Genomic DNA, 20472 nt, shown 5'->3' with positions numbered 1-20472 from the left:
AAGGGTTCAATAATGGAGCACATTGAGGAGTTCCAAAAATTGAACATAAGGGTAAAAATATTCCAGAGGAGCATAGGATTGATGTGTTCATAGGGACTTTAAAGGATAATATCCAACATGATGTTCGCCTTTGGGAACCTGATTCATTAGAGAAGGCATTTAGGTTAGCAAGGAAAATGGAAAGCAAAATTACGGCAACTAGAAAGCATACCACTCACAACTATAAAGATGGAAGTGTTGTTGCCCCTAGCCTTCCACAACCTATAAGGTTTACACCACAACAATTGGAAGAAGAAAGAGCAAAAGGGCTTCGTTACAATTGTGATAGAAAATACACTAAAGGTCATAAGTGTGTTGAGAAGAAATTATTCTACATAGATTGTGAAGAGGAAGAAGAAAAGGAGCAAGAAAGGTCAAAATAAGAGGATATACTCCAGGAACAAAGCCTAGATAAAGAAGAAATGAATCCGACCATATCTTGTAATGCATTGGCTGGAATTACCACTCCTCAAACCATCAAGATAGAAGGACAAATCAAGAAGAAAAAGGTAATAGTGTTGATTGATTCAGGAAGTACCCACAATTTTATTCATTGTAAGATAGCAAAAGAATTGAATTGCTTCCTATATCCAGCACCAGAGTGTCAAGTGATGGTTGCAAATGGAGGAACGATGAATTTCTCTGGAAAGTGCCATAATATCAAGCTATCCATGGGAGAATATGTATTGAAAAGGCCAATGCTTTCCATTCCAATGGGAGGTGTTGATGTTGTACTAGGAGTCCAATGGCTACAATCCTTGGGTACAATAGCTTTTAAATTTCAAGAACTTTTCATGAAATTTTATGCGGAAGGAAAGGAAGTTGAATTAAGGGGTATTGCAAGGAAATCGGGAAAGATAATAAGCTCTAACGGTATGACAAAGCTTCCAAAAAAGGAACAACGAGGTGTAATTGCACAATTATGTTCGCTAGATGTTTCCACATCGAATTCATCTATTGCTCCAGATCTTCAAAAAGTCTTGGACAATCATTCCAAGGTATTTGAGACTCCCAAAGGTCTCCCACCTATTCATGATCATGATCATGCTATTCATTTGATTCTAGGAAGTGTTCCTCCAAACATCAGGCCGTATAGATATCCCTATGCCAAAAAGAGTGAAATTGAACGTATGGTTGCAGAAATGCTTGAGGCTGGTATAATTCAACCTAGCCAAAGTTCTTTCTCTGCTCCAGTAGTATTGGTGCACAAGAAGGATGGATCATGGTGCATGTGTCCGGATTATAGGGAGCTCAACAAGCTCACTATTAAAGATAAGTTTCCCATTCATGTCATTGATGAATTATTGGATGAATTGCATGGATCAATTTACTTCACCAAGTTAGATCTTCGTTCAAGATATCATCAAATCAGAATGAAGACTCAAGACATTCTGAAAACAACATTTAGAACTCATGAGGGTCACTATGAGTTTTTGGTCATGCCTTTTGGCCTTACCAATGCACCTTCTACATTTCAAGGTTTGATGAATTCCATTTTCAAACCCTTCCTTAGAAAATTTGTGTTAGTATTTTTTGATGATATACTAATCTACATCAAGTCTTGGAAGGATCATGTTGAACACGTTGACAGGGTGCTACAACTATTGGAGGAGAAACAATTATATTGAAAAAGATCCAAATGTTTCTTTAGAGTACAAGAGGTGGAATATCTGGGTCATATTGTATCTCATGAAGGAGTTAAGGTAGACCCTAGCGAAATCAAAGCCATTAAGGAATGGGAAATCTCCACATCCATAAAGCATTTGCGAGGATTTCTTGGGTTGACAGGGTATTATCGCAAGTTTGTTAAGAATTATGGTAAAATAGTAGCACCTTTAACAACATTGTTGAATAAAGATGCATTTTCATGGACTCCAGAAGCAACAAAGGCCTTCGAAGATCTTAAAGAGGCAATGTGCCAAGCACCCGTCTTAGCTACACCAGACTTCACAAAAACCTTTATTGTGGAATGTGATGCTTCTAGAAATGGAATTGGTGTTGTTTTAATGTAATATGAAAGATCCATTGCTTTCGAAAGTCGTCCAATCAAGGGAAAGTATTTACACAAAGCTATTTATGAGAAGGAAATGTTGGAAATACTACATGCACTTAAGGAATGGCAACCCTACCTAATGGGAAGACACTTCAAGGTAAAAACGGATCATGATAGCCTTAAATACTTTTTAGAGCAAATATTATCCTCTAAAGAACAACAAAAATGGGTCACAAAGATGTTGAGTTATGATTTTGAAATCATATACAAAAAAGGGAAGCAAAATGTTGTGGCAGATGCACTCTCAAGAAAGGATGAGGATGTGGAAGCATTGTTGTGCGCCATTTCTATTATCCAACTAGATTGGATAAACGAAGCAAGGGAGGAATGGAAGAATGATGGATAAGTGTGGGAACTTATTCGAAAGTTACAACAAGATTCTAGTACATCTGATACATTTAGCTGGAAAAATGATTCGTTATGGTACAAAGATTGCTTATACCTTTGTAGGAATTCCCAACTCAAACAAAAAATTCTTTTGGAATTGCACGCTTCTCCCTTAGGAGGGCACTCAAGATTTTAAAAAACTTACTACAGGGTTAAGAAGGAATTTTTTTGGGATGGCCTTAAATCGGATATTCAAAAGTTTGTGGCGGAATGTTTGATATGCCAACAAAATAAAGCTGAAACAATTAAGACACCAGGTCTATTACAACCTTTATCCATTCCAAGCCAACGTTGGGAGGAGGTTTCAATGGATTTTATCACAGGTTTACCCAAGTCTAAGTGAAAGAGTGTCATCATGGTGGTAGTTGACAGACCTACCAAGTATGCACACTTTTGTGCATTATCACATCCATTTAAAGCCAGTACAGTTTCTACGGCATATATGGAAACAATTCAAAAGCTACATGGAAACCCAAAAATTATTGTAAGTGACAGAGATCCCATTTTTACAGGAAATTTTTGGACAGAATTATTTTCTTGTCTTGGTACTCAGTTCGCTCATAGCTCATCTTATCATCCTCAATCTGATGGGCAAACGGAGATAGTAAACAAATGTTTGGAGGGATATCTTCATTGCTTTGTATCTGATAAACAGACACAATGGGTCAAATGGTTGCCTCTGGCTGAATGGTGGTATAACACTTCCTTCCATACTGCAACAAAAATTACCCCATTTATGGCACTTTATGGATATCAGCCACCATCTATCACATCATATTTAAGAGAAAATTCTAATGTTCAAGCAGTGGAACATCACATCGAGCATCAACAACAAGTTCTCCAACTCTTAAATGATAACCTCGTGTTGTCGCAGAATAGAATGAAACAACAGGCATATCAACATCACAGTGAAATAAGTTTTGATGTAGGTGATTCAGTATTCCTACGGCTACAACCATATAAACAAATGTCCCTCAAGCAAGCTAAGAAGGATAACAAATTGTCACCAAAGTATTATGGTCCATACAAGGTGTTGCAAAAGATTGGTACTATGGCATACAAATTGGAGCTTCTTGCAGCTTCTCAAGTGCACCCAGTTTTCCATGTTTCATGTTTAAAGAAGGTTATAGGCGACAAGCTCCCAGTTCAAACAATATTGCCAGAACTTGATGAGGAAGGAAAAATTATATTGGAACCGGAAGCAGTCATAGAAACAAGAACTCGACAACTATGAAATTGATCCATTTCAGAGTATCTCATCAAGTGGAAGAACTTATATGCTGAAGATTCCACATGAGAGAATGAGAATTTTATACAGAAGCATCCAGAACTACTCAAGCGTTGAGGACAACACTTTTTTGAAGGAGAGGGGCATGTTAGCTCCCTATAATACTAGTGATGCCCCCATTAATATTGTAGTTGTTTTCCTTATTAATATTGTTGTGTCCCTATTGTCCCCATATTGTTATTACTATGCCCATAGAATCCCTCTATTGTTATTTTTGTGCCCTTATATTATTATTGTTAGGTCAGCTTGGATATATTGTGACCCCTTAGACTCCTATATATAGAAAGGAGGTTTTGTCATTTGAATCATCCAAAAATTGTTCATTTATGTAATGTAAAGGAGGTTGCCCCCTCAGAGAGGCTGAATTCTAAGGCGTTGATCTATCTTTTCTATCTTTTTGTGAGCTGGTTTCATAACACTATTTAAAAATTGTAGTTTTTATGGATTTTTGTGGAACATTGATAGTGTTAATGCTTTTAGGCATAGATAGATCCTTTGTTAAATATCGGTCTATGGAGGCAATTTCTAGGTTGATTGCTTGAATATGATGACTATAATGATATTATTTTCTGCGCTCCTTTCAAAGATGATGTTGAAGAATTTCTACATTTGGAGTTTTTTTAAAAATGTAACCAATTTTTTGTTAATATAAAAACCTATGTTTTTTTTGTCGCTGAAAAAAGTAATCAAAACACAAAATAAATGAAATAAGTTTTATCAACTCATACCTACATTTGTACAATGTATTCTTTGTTAATAGACATCAATATACATGAACAATAGTTTGATTCATTCTATCATTATGAGTTAATAAAAGGTATCGTAATCAAAGAAATTTGATTCATAATGTTCAGAAACACGAATTAAAGGAAAAAAAAAAGAACAAATCCCACAACGTACGTGCTTAGCATCCTAACCAAAATTCTTCTTAACAACCTCCATGCAAACCAAGCTAATGCATTCCCTTCACTTAGCACACATAATTTGATTTATTGTTAGTACAATCGAGTAGTATTGCTTTCAAATGAGGCATCACAATATCCAAATACACTTGAAAGTTGTCCTACATGCAATCCAAGTGGAAGGATTATTGAATGTGTAAAGAAAGAGCTCACCAAGAATAATGAACCTCGCAAGCAATTCCTTCTTTTATTGGAGAAAATATATTGAATGTCTATATGCCCAAGTATTGTATAGAAAGTCAATTAAGATTTAAACTGTGCAAAAGCTTTAGCTTTTAACTTTGCATTTGAGTATCCATATCATAAAATAGGGTGAATAAAAGCAAGAAGTATGATTTATACCAAATGAAAAGGGTGAAATATCTACAAGAAATCCTTATTCTTGGAAATCAACATCATAAAATAGTGTGAATAAAAGCAAGTATGATTTATACCAAATGAAAACTGTGAAATATCTACATGAAATCCTTATCCTTATTCTTGGAAATCAACGTGAATGGAAAGCTTGTAACATAAATTTAAGACGTAAAAATGTATTTTCCCCCTCTTTCTCTAACTCTCTATCTATATAATTTTATTTTTGAATATATTAGGAACTAATGATAATAAAGTAATATAAAATTTAAAAAAAAATCATTCGATTAAAATTTGGAAACCTTTGTCCATTGGGTCTTAGATAGATGGTGATTGGGTGTGTTGTTAGGGCACTCTTAGATGTTAAGTCACCAGTTCAATTCTTTTCCCTAATTAGGTGTTATTCCTAGACACAACCATGATGTAGCCTCACTAGTGCCAAACTTACAAAAAAATAAAATAAAATTGGAACCCCTTAATTTTGTCCATGGTTAAAAGTTCACTTTAATTTTTTTTGGGTTCTCAACCTATCTATCATAAACAACCACAAGAATCACATGGGCTCTACCCATTTCTCAAGTGACTTAACTAAAATGTGCCTTCGTTATGAATGATGGTATATATACTGGGTTGGTGCCTTTTGATCACATGATGATAAATGCTTACCAAGTGTCAGTTGTGATAGTTTGATAGGATATATAGAACTCACGGGTGGAGTTGATTGGATGGGGAGAAACACTAAGAAAGCTTAATAGTATGCTATGAAGCACAATTAAAATAATATAGTTTCATTTTAATGATGTATATGACTTTATCTATATGATTTTACTTATCTTATTGATATAGTCAATTTATTATGTGATCAAGAATGTTAAAAATAACTCCAAGAAAGGAGTCTAATAGTGAGACCTACTAAGGGTAATTTGCAATATTAAGAAATTGAAGTTGAATATGATATATAATATTTGAATACACTATATAATATTATTGATTTTATGTGTTTTGGCATGCTTTGAATATAAGGATAAAGTTTTGCTAGCGAGTCAATATATGAGTGCGGGACATGATTAATAAGCATTTTTTTTTGTAAATTCGCCATGATTTTTATATTGATATCCAAAAACACTATTACAATTGATCAACACATACAATTTTGAAATGCATTCAAGAGGCCATAAGTTCCTCTCTTAATTAATTTATGCACCTATATACCTAAGGGATAGATAATAGTCTAATGCTTACTCTTGAAGAGTAGCCATTCAAAAAACTACGACCTCCTAACATCCATATACCTTCCTTGATACATGAACTATAATGTAAAAGATGATATCAAAACAAAACTATCAAAATGAGATTTCCCAAAGCCAGGTTTACAAAGAAATCCATATTCCTAGATTAATGGAGGCAAAAGTAAATTAAGTAACTTCATGGAAAAAACTATTATGGACATCTTGGTCCAAAATTATCACTAGAGAGGATGTAAATGAGTTTTCTTGAGGAGTTTCTTGAGCTAGTGCATTGATGAACCTCTTGCTACTCATTGGATTCAGTGTCAGAATTGGAGACAATGTAGCGTTCAATGTTCTATAATCTAGCCACAATGTCATCTAGGTTGTATCTGATGTCTTGAAGGATACAATTAATGTATTCTTGTCCTAAAAATAGTTTATAATTGTCAATATGTTTATCTCTTATCACCATACTGAGTAAGGTTTCCTTTTACCTATGTTGAGTAATAGAGTGGAGGAAGTGGATCCATCTCCTACAAAAGTTCTCTGGATCAGAGATCCATTTGAACTGCTCCCTCCAATATATGTATATTAATAAGAATGGATAGAGGCAAGAAATCTATCTTTACATAATATAGAAGTCGAATATTTTAATAGCAAAATAAGAATTGAAATGCAATGATTTTAGATTTACTCAATGCTATCTTAATTAACTATTATATGTCAAAATTTTATAGATTAATAGATAAATATATATTATATCAGTAATGGTTATGTTACAAAGTCAAAACCATATAAAATGATTAAATTATTTCCACAAGGAGATAAATGTTTGGGTTTATATTTTTATAATAATTTAAATATTCAACAATATGTGAAAAATTTAAGGAATTTAATTACTATTTTATTTTATTAAATTAACATTTACCAAAAATCTTATACATCAAAATAATCAATCATATATATATATATATATATATATATATATATATATATATAGAAAGTTCTCATAAATATGTTAATTTTCATAGATTATGGGACAATATTTTTGTGGAATTAATTTGCTTGTTAATTTAGGTATACATTAACATGGATCCATCTTAATTTTGCATTTATCAAGTCTCTAGAAAGATTACATTTCTTAAAATATAAGTTTTTTTGAGTGGAACGCTGAAGAAAATTTTTCACTTCAAGAAATTTGATCTCTTGACACTTAATAGATATGAAATTAAGATTAATATATGATGATTCTTTATAATATTATTCATGTTACATATATATTTATTATCTCTATAGATAAAAATACTCTTATTTTTCATTCTTTTAAAATACTCATAATATATGTAAGTACATAAAACATTTTTCTTTGCCATGTTTTATAATTTATTTTTTTAATATAATATGCATAAACATAGATTATATGTATAGATTATTGCTAGTAATAAGCCTTTATATAGTTATTAACTAAATTTAAACCTGAAATTCTGAAATACCATAATTATTATACGAATCATCATTATTTAAATTTCTTTTAATATAATAGTCATATTATGAATTTTTTTTAAAGAAATTCTTTATAGTTTTATTAATAAAAGCAAAATTACCCATTCATATTTAGTTGTAAGGCCTCTCTAGGTGTAAAAATTGTTAAACAATATAACTCTTGTTTTAGGTGTGATACTTTCGAAGTAAATAAGTTTGTTCCTAGTTTTTAGGAAGTTAGCAATCATCATTATTTAAATTTCTTCTAATATAATAGGCATATTATGATTTTTTTTTTAAGAAATTGTTTATTATTTTATTAATAAATAAAAAATTACTCTTTCATATTTAGCTATAGAGCAAGGCTCCATGTAAAAATTGTTAAACAATTGATACTTTCTCAGCAAAAAAGTTTAATCCCAGTATTTAGAAAATTATTAAATTTAGTTAAGTTGAAAGACATTCTCCAGTGACTAATTCTTATATTGATGTAAGGTTGAAAAATTTACTTAATTATGTGATCAAAATAACTTTTGTATCTTAAAAATCATCCTAATATAATGTAACATTACTTGATTACTGAAAATGACCTTATAAAATATTATTTTTACTTCGATAGTAAAGCTGGTAAAATATTATTTTTACTTTGATATTAAAGCTGGTCTAGACTTACTCCCTCACACAAATGCCCGGAATCAAAAAAAATATTTGTAAAAAAATGAATTGGATTGCTATTTTGCGTTTGTCAATTGAACCATGTAAAGGGGGAACCTCAAGCTGTAAGAAAAGCCGACCTTCCGATCGTATGCTGTCAGCGTGGAGAAAATCAGCGTGGGAGGAGTTTTTTCACTGTGGCTGCTCGCCTTCCATTGTTAGCAACATCGAAATAATGTGGACAATGGATTGGGTTATTGGTGATGGTGATGTTCAAAGAAAAAAACATCGGGATGATGAGTGAGAGGAAAATGAAGAATTCTACATAAAGATACAATTTATGTAGGCATATATTTTAATATGTTTTCGTGGCATGTACTCTTGGTGATAGCCTTAGTGATGTGCTTGTATACCGATGGATAATGGAAATTTAATCTTTATTCATAAGTAAATTTTTTAATGGATTTGGTAATCTTCATTGAGGTTATGATTTTATTTGGAGGGTGAAATTTTTGTTGGAAAATATTTGGGCATCCAAAATTTTGAATTTTAATCCAAAAATTACTGCTTGTTTTTTTAAATCTTGCTAGAATTTCTATTTCAACCACAAAGAACAATTGAAGACAAATAATTTCCACAGTATATAGTTGTATATATTTGTGTTATTTACATCATCATACATCTATAGAATGGTTCCTATCCTATTGGTACGCTAAAAAAGGACTTATCAAGGTTGAAACTTAAGGGGAAAAGAATATATCATCTCTCATCTCCAGCAATGTACAAAGCATAATGCAATGGCCATTGGCTTTGAATCTCATTCATGAATGCAATTACAACTTACTCATATATACCAAATTCTAAGCTAAATTGACATACAATGTTCATCTAATTCTCCCAAAACCACTCACATCAAGCCCCCTTTCAATGGAGGATATAGTGGTATAACCATTGGAATTCAAGTCTAATTTCGCGACCATTTTGAGAATTTATTATTCCTGTTTGAGCATTTTTTAACTTGATTCGTATAAAATTTTCACGCGAAGACAAAGCACTAGAAAAGGTTGATTATATTCATGCAGAGATAGAGCAATAGAGAAGGCTGATTATTTTTATGCGGAGATAGAGCACTAGAAAAGTTTGATTATTTGTATGGAGAGATAGAGCACTAGAAAGCACTAATGTCGTTTCCATGGGTTGAACAAAAAGCATGCCATTCATTCACAAGCTTCTTTTTTCTTCAGATAAAGGATTTCGATTTTCTTCTGCGTGTACTATGTCACTAGTGGACTTCTCATGCAAAATAATTGAAGTGTCCTTAGTCCTCTAAATTGTCAATTATGTAAATTACTATTTCTGAGTGTGAGAATCTAGTGGATTTTGCATATAAATTGTTAATTTAATTGTTGAAACGCTTTGGTGGGAGGGACAAAATGTATTTGATGCTATTGACTATAACTATTTGAGCATATGCATAAAGTATTTCCGCTTTCCTCATTGTTAAGTATGCATGTTCGATATTCTGCTATCTGGGTTCTCTGAAAAGATTTATGTTCTATCTATACGTGATCTTTAACAGGACGTCTGCTTAATGCTTCAGCCCTTTTTTCTATTTCAACCACCAGTCGCTTCAAGCTCAACCTTTTATTCTATTTCAACCACTAGTGGCTTCAAGGGGTTGCTATACAATAAAAGCATCAAATACAAGTATCAATCATCAGACAACCATAAGAAGGACCACTCTTCAACCTATTCTTCTTCATAATTAAGATCCTAACACTTATTGAATACTTTTATTAAACTTGCAAATGAAGATAATTCCTTTCCACCAAGACTTCCAAACCATATAGTTATTTACATGGTTGAAACAATTTCAAGATGCACAGATGTTTGGCCTATCTAACTTAATAATGAGCATTTTTAGAAAAGCACTTGAAATTCTGGTTACAAATCATGTTAAGGTTATGAATTAAAAATAGTTGTACATTGTTTTGCCGAGTTCTCGTGCAACAATAAATCAACTCTCAAATCTGTTTTATTTCTGGTTTTAGTTCCATTTGAGGAATCCACCGATAGTACATTTTGAATCAAGGTGTTTCATCCAAATAGTAATATTTCTTCATGTTTTTTGGAGCTTTGAATTGAAAGTTCATACCTTGCTTCCCTTCTCTTTGTTTTATAATAAACCAATATGCTTGTGGAATTTTACTTACTTTTTCATTTATTTATGAACAAAAATAGATGGAGCTTTTTTATAAAATTGCTATTGGTGAAGAGAATTCTATCATTGCCTTGGTAAAGTGTCAAGAAGGTTGTGCATTTGCTGAAATCCGCGATGAAATTGTGGATGATGAAATCATTAGATACCCTTTCAATTCTATCCAGGATGGAATAACTTTAAATCCAAAGAAAGAGAGAAAATGGAAAGTTTATACAACACTTTTAGGCGTCAAGAGGAAACTAGGCACATTTGATGTGGAAACAAAGTGTTCAAATGTAGTGGAAACAATACCGATCTTTGGAAACATTGAAGTGAATGTGGAGGGACCTATGCAAAAACAACCAAGAGTTGAAAATATGTATTTGTCAGTGGAACAAGCATAGTTGTTGATCCTAGTGTATTGGCATCTTGGGAATAAAAGTTAAAAGTTTAATGGAGGAGTTTGCCAATGAGAAAATTATTCTCAATGTATATTCATAAAAAGGGAGAATCTAAAATAAAGATACATTGTGAAATTTGTGGCATTGATTATGGAACAGGGGGTGTATCATTGGAAGTGCAAACAACGCTCAACTTCAAAAACCATCATATGAAAACAGGGGCCCATCAACAACGCCTTTCAATGCCAAGCGGTAGTGAAATTCCTTCATGTAACAAAGTACAACAGAGAATGATGGTTGGAGACCAATTTCATATTGATCAAGAAATCAAACTTCTAGATGATTTCAATAAGACACGAGAGCCTAATTTGTTCAAGGTGGTAGAAGCAACACTTGCAGACTATAAGGACATGAAAAAAATGAGAGTGAAATGTACACGACGCAATAAATAGTTCTGTTTAGTGCCGACAAGTGGTAATATTGTTAGTTCTCTAAATGAACACATGAAATCAAAGAATCACACTACTACTTCTACAAATGAGTGTTCACATGAGGAGATTGGGGTGAGGAGTGGCATAGTTGGGAGATGCAAGAAGCCTACCAATGATAAGTCCCAACAAATTTTGACTAGGTCCTTGGTCCCATTATCACCATCAAAATTACATAGGGGTTCTACAAGTGCAAATCCTTCTACTTCAGGTGTGTTAATTAACAACTTACACTAAACTTGAATATGAATTTGTATATTATTTTATTTATCTAGGGTTACAAATGCTAACCATAGATCAACAATGCGAGCTCTTTGGTGGGAGAGGAAAAAGGTTGCTACACTCTCTATTAGAACGAAATCCCTAAAGGAAAAGTTGTTTGAAGCGACAGAAAGGAAGGATATCTTTAGGGTTTGCAAGGATGTGTGTGAGGCACATATGCAAGGAAAATTACAAGGTAAATATGTAGTTTGGGAATTTGTCAAGGATATCTTTCATAACTTGATGCATGCAAAAGTAGGGAGAAGGTATAGTACATCGATAAAATCCCTTTATGAGATGATCAAGTTATGGGGAGGTCCTAGATCACATAGCTTTATTAGCTTGAATTTAGATGGTCCTTCAATATCTATGACTTTAAGGCAAGTTAGAAAGTCATTAGCATATATCCTAGGGGAGCACGAGCACATTTTTGAGGCAGTCATAAAAGTTTATACTTCTTATAAAGCCAAGCATGTTATAGATGGCCCAATTCCTGTATTTCTCTCTTAAGATGAAACAATTGTGAAAAAATATGTTAGGTGGATAGCAAAAAGCGATACACTAGTGGGGTTTTGTGGTACGAAAGAAGAACATCAATGCCAATCACATTTCTTGGTGAGAGTTGGTGAGGGAGCTGTAGGCTATGAGATTATAACAGATTCTTTTAAGAACAATGTTATTTTCCATTATGCACGTGTTATTATTGCAAACCCTTTACATGAAAAGCTTCCTTGTTTGGTTGTGGTTGTTCATCTAACATGTAATAGGTTCAATGAAAATTTTGTTTATCAACAATGGGAAAAGGTAGAATCTATGTGGAAGAAACACGTGGAAAGTAATTTGGGACCTGTTGTTGGTCACTCCTCGGATGGGAATAATAGAAGAAGACAACTTATGTTGAAGGATTATTCTTCAACATCAGGTCTTCGACATCAAATTCCTTGGGAAGGGTGGAGGCTAATCGGGTTGTACAATGGTTGCAATGTAACAGGATTGCATGACCAAGATTACATCCACAACGACAAAAATCTAGTGAATCCTTTGTTTGCAGTTGATGAGAATTGGTTTTAGGAAACGAGTACATAAGTTTTGGTCATGTTAGAATGGTTTATCACACTTTTAAAGTGGATGATTATAATTTTAAGGGTGAAGATATAGAGAGGATGGATCGACAAAATTGGGGATCCACACAACACATTGCTTCAAGGCATGTTCAGATGTGTTTGAAAGAGTTGAGAAGTACACCAAGTGGAAAGTTAGAGAGGACACTAGCTACAAATACTTATCTAATGATTGTTGCTGGGTACATTAAAATCTTTATGTCTCATAGTTTGAGCCTTTGGGAAAGGGTGCGAAATGATTCAAGAGTTCATCATTTTTTCACATTATGGTTATGTTAGGTATAGAAACAATCTCATACTAATGTCAACATAAATTTCATCAGCAGAGAGGCATATCAAGATGTGAAAATTTCTTTCCATTTTTTAGTTTTGTTGATGAGATGTTTAGAGATCATTTCTCTAACTTGCCATGTGTTTTGCCCCTGATTGGGTCAGATGTATGTGAGAAATTCTTTACTGAAGTTTGTGGGATGGTTGGAGTGGAGAGGGCCTACGATCTCACTAATGTACTTCATGCCATTGGAACCCTTAATAGAGTTGCTGAAGAAGAATCAAATCCCCAAGGGCTTCATTTTAATAAATCTCATAAGAAGCAATAAAACATTTGGAATAGATTGCACCAAGAAACAATACAAAACATTGACATATTTTTTCAATATGATTCAATATCCACAAACACTAAAATTTTAGAAGAGCTTAAGACGTTTTATCAACTCTTGGAATGCAACTAGAAAATTACACTCAATCTTCTTGGTGGGTTAAACCATGGACAGAGAATCAAAATTATCCAACATTCCAAATTGTGGATGAAGTAGTTGATGGTTCTCCACAAAGTTGTTACAACTCTATATTCCAATCTTCATCATCATTGGTACACAATGAAAGTGAATTGCAAATAATGGAAAGTGAGAAATCCACGATTTGGATGAAATTTTAGATTCCATTGATGAAAATGTAAGAAAAATGATAAAGCCAATGGTGGATCTTGATGGTAAGGATATGTTTAAAGTATGTTTGGTTAGTCAGTTGAATGGAAATCCAACATTATCCTAAGATAGGTTGACGAAAGTGAGAAATGGGGTCTACTTTAGGCGAGATGGGAAGGCTCCACAAAAGAGTGTTTAAATTGGCTTTGGATTTGAATCAGATTGTGGGGTGTTGTTTGAAAGCAACTCAATTGCCACCACTAAATGTACTGCAAGAAAAGGTGTTCCTTGAAGTACAAAACAATGTGTTTCTTGTGGAACGTGGTACATTGGAAGGGTTCAAAGAATAAGGAAGAAGGATGGTAATAGGGTGTTTGATTACCATAATGACATTGACCTTTTGGAATTATTAGAAGGTATCAAGCTTCAATTATGTTGGTATAGTAGAATAAAGGGGCAACGCATGTATAAGTATGATTTGACAAATCATTATTTTGTACAACTTGAATATGTTATAGCAATCATAAAATTGTCATACAATCCTAGGAATGATAAATATAAATTACAAGAAAGTGATTACAAAGTTTTTTCAGATTTTGTGAAAAAAATTGAACAGGGTAGATTTTCAAAACATTCTACTTTCTCTTTCCTTATGTATTTCCATATGTTGGATCATTTATAAATAGTTATTGGTTGTATTTTTGTTGATTTGTTTGTATGAATCAGATGTTAATTTTGTACTTTTTGGTTTTAGGTCCAGTGAATATTTCAAATGGTGAATGTTCCAGATAACTCAGCCTTTTTTTGCTACCTGCTTTTTGGTGTAAGTTTCTTTCACTAGCCATTCATCTTTTTGTAGTTGTGTTTCATTCAAACATTAATTTGGCATTTCCTCCATAAAAACAATAGAATTACATACCTATATAACTATATGTACCCCTTACCTCAACACATATATAAAATTTGGGGATAAGGGTACCCCTTACCTCAACACTTGTGTTGGATGCCTTCTATTGTGGTTCCTCTAAAGTTGGTCCATTTAATCATGAAAAACAAGAAGAGGTGGTTCCTTTTTCATGAATATGTTTTGCAAATACATATGTGGTTCTTCTCACTAATGTTAATGTTTTTCTTGAATTTTTAGATTAATGGTTTGCTTGCTAGAATGGATATCAAGGATCTGATGGCATGAGCTTCAATCAGGATGGTTTCTATTCATTCAAGTCAACATATTTACACCAGATCAATGTCTAACACATGAAGTTCATTTTATTTTGAATGTTTATGTGGTAGTTGGCTTTCCTATTTTTTAAATTGGACATATAAATCAGATTTTGTAGTTCAAATGTGCCATTAGAGTCTTTTTGGAAGTATTTATATTTTGGCCATACGCATGGGGTATACAACAGTTACATTGCACAGGGTTATTATTAACAATTGAGTCCTCAATCATATTTTGGGCATTTCCTTTCAGTGCTTTCACTATATGACATTAACATTAATTACTATCTGTAAAGGCTTTTGGACATGTGATGGTAGTTTGTTTTTAAATTGTTTGAAACTTTATTAAGATATGTGCTTATGGTAGATTGGAAGGGTGATGGCACTTTGCTTTCTTATTTTTTCCTACATTGATATATATGTGTTTGATGGGCCTTGCAATGTGTGCCTCTGATCCAAGGAGTATTTTAAGGCGAATGGTATTTGATTTTTTGCAACTTTTGGATTGACAAGAATTTGATAGGGTGGATGGCATGCAAATTTTAATTGATTTTATTTTTCCAAAGAAAGAATGCATAAGTTTCTATTTCATGTTGGGTGTGGAGCCTGATTATCTTCTGTATTCAAAGGTATCGCCACATTGGACCCTAGTTCGAAATGCGTTGCCGCCCAAAAAATATTTGATGTAGGGGAGTCCGGGGGGGGCGGCTGCGACCTTAAGGGAGCCCCCCCTGGCGGGGGGTTTCGGGGATAGCGCCCCCGAAGCTAAGAATAGATGTAAAATTGCCTTGTAAAAGTATAGTAATTTCTAGTCAATCTAGGTCGTTCATTAGGCGGAGATCTGACGGTAGAAGTTATGTTTAATTTAGGGTTTTTTGCCCTAAAAGGCAACTGTTATAGACATATTTGGGCACTACAACCCCAATCATATATGTCCATAAACCAAGGGCTTCAAAACCCCTAAAAGTGTTGTTTCATACCCTAAAGGAGCAAGGTCAGCTAATTACATCATTTCCCAGAAGTTCTCCCTAAAAAACTGCTCAGAACTGGTCAAAACTGGACCATACAGACTACTCCATGCATAGGGTGCGATGCATCTCACCTATTACACACGGGGGGTGCGATGCATACTGAAAATCCCTTCTGTAGGGTGCGATGAGCGAGAGCAGAAAAATGGCAGAAGCAGTTTGCTAGGTGGAAACTCAAAGAATCTTCTAGAAACTGCTAATATGACACTTACCTCTCTGAATTCGCCCAGGGATGAGTAAGAGATCATGAAATCTCCAAGTGGAACCAAGAACTATCAGTGAAATGACACTAATCAAAATCCCAGAAGCTGACTCACTCTCCTACAAACATCTATATATGGATCCCTCATCCTACAGATCCAGAGGCTGGAACTTTGTAATTTGTAAGGAAGTGATGTTGGTTTCTCTTTCAAGACAATGTATTGTTGGGTGATCTTGCTTTGTATGAGGTGAAGAGGGTTTTCATGCTGGGAGGATGATGCTGGATCAGACAGCTTGGTTGTAATCCTCTCTTCTACTACTTCTATCAATAAAGCTATTTGAGTTTTCCTCCATATACTTGTATATCTCTGAATCTTGTATTTGTATATGCATTTATATGGTTAATGTACATCTGATCCTACATTGTTTATGGTTATATATCTCTATGCTTTGATGGTATTTTGTTGCTTTAACTCTACAGGTGTTCTTTGAAGCGAGACAAGTGAGAAAGGAGTGGCGAAAGCTCTATCAAGGGAGAGAGGAAACAAGCAAGGAGACTAGCGAAAGACTGAGGTTGGTACTCTCTGCTTCTCTCTCATCTATCTCTCATAAAGGAAAACACAAGTAACTTTAGTTTTTTTGTTTCTAAGATAGCTAGCTGTCTTAGTGGGACTAGCAGCTCTGAATGGACACTAGTTTTCCCAATAACAACAACCCCTCACTATATATGAGGGAATTGTATTGCATCTATGTATATCTGTATTCTGAGTGAGAAAGAGAGAGGAGATTGAGAGCGAAGAGGGTGTTACAACAGATCTGCTATAGGTTGTATCTCTTCAGTTTGCTAGATAATATAAAAGGAAGGACTGGTTATTTCTCCGTGGACGTAGCCCAAACTCGGTGAACCATGTATATTTGTTTCTCTCTTGTTTTATGTGTTTTTGTGTTTATATTTCTGCAATACTTTATGTGTTCCATTGCTTCGTAATATATAATTTTCTAACATTTCATGGTTTGGAAAAGGAAAATACATAGAAAAGTGCTTATAGCGTGACATATCACCTCCAAAAGGGACAAGCAGGCCACTTGGTGGCCACTTTTCACAAACTTTCATAAAGAATATACCTATGATCTCTCCTGAGAATCTAGAAGAAAAAAATATGCATTGATGAGCGAGGCAAGTTGTCAATGGGAGGTGATGCAGAGCTAGCTCCCAATGTTCTGTTGCTTATTGGTCTCTCCATTATCCTAGAATATCCAAGATGGCTGGTAAGATTTTAGAAATATTGAATTCTTGTAGTAAATGATATGAATACTTTGAAAGGGAACTTTTGAATCAATGTGAATATCACACTTTGAATATCATGTAGTTTGAACCCTTGTTACATGGCACTTCTGAATCAATTTGAAAGGGTCTTGGGTCATTATGAAATGATTTATTTTATGAGGCTAATTCGTATCTATCTTGCATTTCCTTTTGGCTCATTTAAGGCACAAAATAGCCCTTTCCTGAGGCCCTTCTTGACCTTTCTGAGACACCCTTGTCTAAGGCATCTTTGTATTAATTTCAGGCCTGTTTTGAGACCTATTTTGGCCCTCTTCTTGGTAGACCTCAGTATTATTTGACCTAAGTCTTTCAATGGCATCTATGTGGACAAAATTTGGGATTCTTCTTAGCGAAGTTGGAGGACATTATTGTGTTATCTCTCTATGGTTTCTAGACTAAACTGATGCTCATTTAATCCTATGTTCTAGGCTCTTCTGAAAGCAATCTATATCTATTCAAAAGATCTCCAAGACAGATTGTCTGTATCCTTATCCTCACCTTTTGTAAGATTTATCATTTCTACTGAATTTGAAGGGTTTGTTGAGCTATATCTAGACCTCTTTGGAGTTTAATCTAGGAATGATCAAGGGCTTATTAAAAGAACTGATATAATCTTGTAAGGAAATGATGGCTATAATCAAATCATGCCTTTCTTTTGAAACCATTACAAGAAGTATCTTATTGGCCATCTCAAGAGCAGATCTCTCTTCACTACTGGTATTGGTGTATTTTCTTAAATTTCAATTTGATTTTATGTTTTTCAATAATGATTATTATATCAGAAAATGTATTATATATAGTTTTGATTACTTTCTATTTCCTTCCATGAATTGAAGATTTTTGTTATTCACAATGTTTGACTATTTCAAGGTTATCTTGTAGTCATATCCTAATATTTTACATATTGCTTAACTATTTTTACACAATAAATTTTGGTGCAATAGAGAGCATGGGACTTTCATCCCAGCAACATGTTATCTATATGTGGATGTGGCAGAAGGAGGTAGATGTGTTGCAAATGGCCACATTTTGGTTAGCTATTTGGAGCATTACTAAGAATAACTTGCTATTGAATACAATAACTATACCTATTTTCTTTTGCCTTTGCAGTAACTTGTTGATTGTCTATGCACTGTATCTGTGGAAACTAATTTGCTCTTGAAAAAGGTAGGAAGCCTCCATAATCGTCCTTTTACAAGTCTTGGTGGGGAGGTGAACAAATTACAAATCTTTGTTGATAAATTTATCCCTTTGTAGAACAATTCCAAGGTATGAAAAAGTGTTGTTGGGACATTGTAATTTTATTTGAGGTTTTAAATTTAAATTTATTATTGGTTTGAACTTTGTACTGATAGACATATGTTCTTGGAAGGCTTCTTTAGATAAGTATCTTCTTGGAGGTGAGTTTATCACTATTGACTTCCACAAAGAATTATGCACATTTATCATTTCAAAACAAATGGAGGAAGTGGTGTATCAAATTTTTTTGGTGACAAAGGAAATTCAAGCAGATGTTTCAACATTAGTTGAAGAGTGCATTGGAGAAGACCGTGTAATGCCCACCTTGAGTCAGATATTAGACCTCCTTTTTCAGGTGATTTTCAAGAAGTGATAATTTTGTGCTTACTACAAGATATGTTCCTTGATATTTTTGTGCTTCCACCATCACTTATATGTGACCTAAACTATAGAATGCAATTATTAATAGTTTTTTTAGAGGTGGTTCACGGGTGGCCGCTACATCCACGAAAAATCTGGGCCGATCAACCCCGAAGGGAATCTTTTAAAGCCCGTTGGAAAAACTAGCAGGGCCTAACCCCAAGGGCGGAGAATTGACCCTGTGACCTCCCAATCGACGAGGTACTTAACGACGGGGACTCGACCAGTTGAGATAACCCTTGGGGCTTGCAATTATTAATAGTTTATTCTGCCATATAAATTGATTTTTTTCTCAGTGGTGTATATTCTTCTACCTATCTCCTTTTCTTACGTGTCAATCATATCCATCCATGATGAGTATTCCTGCTAACCCTGCACACTTCTCTTGTACAATGATTGGTGGCATTGGCAAGAGTGTTCACATAAATTCCATAAGTTGGCAATGCAGGTGAAAACATAAAGGAGAATGTGGGTGCCTAATAAATAGGGACTCGATGCTTAATAAACATGAAGTGAGGTTTTGAGCCCCGTGTTTCACCGAATAAAATTTGATAAATTCATCTTATCTATTGGTCAACCTTTTTTATAATGACTCTGCAACCATAGACTAATAATGAGCTATAATTTAATTAAATAAGAATAGCGAAGTCAACAATCCACCCATGTTAAGTATTCATAATGCCTTACATTATCAAATCAAAATTGTCATTACGTAACCTTGATCTCTTTTTCTTTAGGTAAAATCTAGGGGATATAGACCAGTGTGTATGCCTACGCTAACCCAAAATGTTTGTTTATCGCAAATTTTAATCTTGAGTCTCACCAACACAGAGAGAATTTGAAGATTGAGTTTCACTGCCACGAGATTAAAATAAAATACAAGAGCTTCTTTACAAATACAATATTAGTTAGTGCATAGATAAATTTTGGCATGATAACATGAATGGTTTCTTGAAAAATGGACTAGACAAAACATCTTAGGCATGCATTATAATTTATATGAAATTTGCAATGTTAAAAGTGGCACTGACCCAACTCAGTGGCACAAAAAACAATTAAAGCCAAAGAATTTCCAGAGCACGTAGTTGTATAAGTGCATTATCTACATCATTGCACATATAATGTAGAATGTCGTGTATCTTATTGATATGCTAGAAGAGGACTTGATCGAGGTTAAAACTCAAGGGAAAA

The 20472-nt window shown here is 33.9% G+C and overlaps 1 long non-coding RNA gene across 1 annotated transcript in view; it reads left to right on the top strand.

Annotated features, from left to right (window-relative positions):
• The window catches only part of LOC149182768 (uncharacterized), a 58888-nt gene extending 43574 nt beyond the window's left edge, over positions 1 to 15314 (top strand). The window contains exons 2-3 of the long non-coding RNA XR_016257638.1: positions 14600 to 14668; positions 14990 to 15314. This is a non-coding gene — a long non-coding RNA (uncharacterized LOC149182768). The remainder of the gene's footprint in view (positions 1 to 14599; positions 14669 to 14989) is intronic.
• The last annotated feature ends 5158 nt before the right edge of the window (positions 15315 to 20472 follow it).

The sequence above is a fragment of the Pinus tabuliformis genome, chromosome 3_2 (genome assembly GCF_031772625.1).
Source record: "Pinus tabuliformis cultivar Carrire ecotype Pingquan chromosome 3_2, CPIR1, whole genome shotgun sequence".
Taxonomy (NCBI): Eukaryota; Viridiplantae; Streptophyta; class Pinopsida; order Pinales; family Pinaceae; genus Pinus; species Pinus tabuliformis.
Note: the sequence above shows the minus strand (reverse complement) of the source record. Positions and strands in the feature narration are given on the sequence as shown.